The following is a 1,029-nucleotide window of genomic DNA, read 5'->3' as shown; positions in this document are numbered from 1 at the left end:
CCTCTTTGGACTCGGTCTTGACTTGGACTCGATCCTCTTTGGACTCGGTCTTGACTTGGACTCGATCCTCTTTGGACTCGGTCTTGACTTGGACTCGATCCTCTTTGGACTCGGTCTTGACTTGGACTCGATCCTCTTTGGACTCGGTCTTGACTTGGACTCGATCCTCTTTGGACTCGGTCTTGACTTGGACTCGATCCTCTTTGGACTCGGTCTTGACTTGGACTCGATCCTCTTTGGACTCGGTCTTGACTTGGACTCGATCCTCTTTGGACTCGGTCTTGACTTGGACTCGATCCTCTTTGGACTCGGTCTTGACTTGGACTCGATCCTCTTTGGACTCGGTCTTGACTTGGACTCGATCCTCTTTGGACTCGGTCTTGACTTGGACTCGATCCTCTTTGGACTCGGTCTTGACTTGGACTCGATCCTCTTTGGACTCGGTCTTGACTTGGACTCGATCCTCTTTGGACTCGGTCTTGACTTGGACTCGATCCTCTTTGGACTCGGTCTTGACTTGGACTCGATCCTCTTTGGACTCGGTCTTGACTTGGACTCGAACCTCTTTGGACTCGGTCTTGACTTGGACTCGAACCTCTTTGGACTCGGTCTTGACTTGGACTCGAACCTCTTTGGACTCGGTCTTGACTTGGACTCGAACCTCTTTGGACTCGGTCTTGACTTGGACTCGAACCTCTTTGGACTCGGTCTTGACTTGGACTCGAACCTCTTTGGACTCGGTCTTGACTTGGACTCGAACCTCTTTGGACTCGGTCTTGACTTGGACTCGATCCTCTTTGGACTCGGTCTTGACTCGGTCTCGACTAGTCCTGGTCTTTGACTCGACAAAGCTGGACTTGACTACAGCTCTAATAGTTTATGCTCAAACAGAAACATTACACACTAACTAACATTAAAAAGTGAAATCGCAATCAACCCCTTTAACCAGATTATTTTATATAAGTGTGTCTGGCGCTGGTGGTGTTGTCCTCCGCTCCACTTGGCGGCGCCTGACGCTCGTGACGTCAC

Source organism: Sinocyclocheilus grahami, unplaced genomic scaffold, assembly GCF_001515645.1.
Source record: "Sinocyclocheilus grahami isolate Dianchi unplaced genomic scaffold, SAMN03320097.WGS_v1.1 scaffold1129.1, whole genome shotgun sequence".
NCBI lineage: Eukaryota > Metazoa > Chordata > Actinopteri > Cypriniformes > Cyprinidae > Sinocyclocheilus > Sinocyclocheilus grahami.
Note: the sequence above shows the minus strand (reverse complement) of the source record.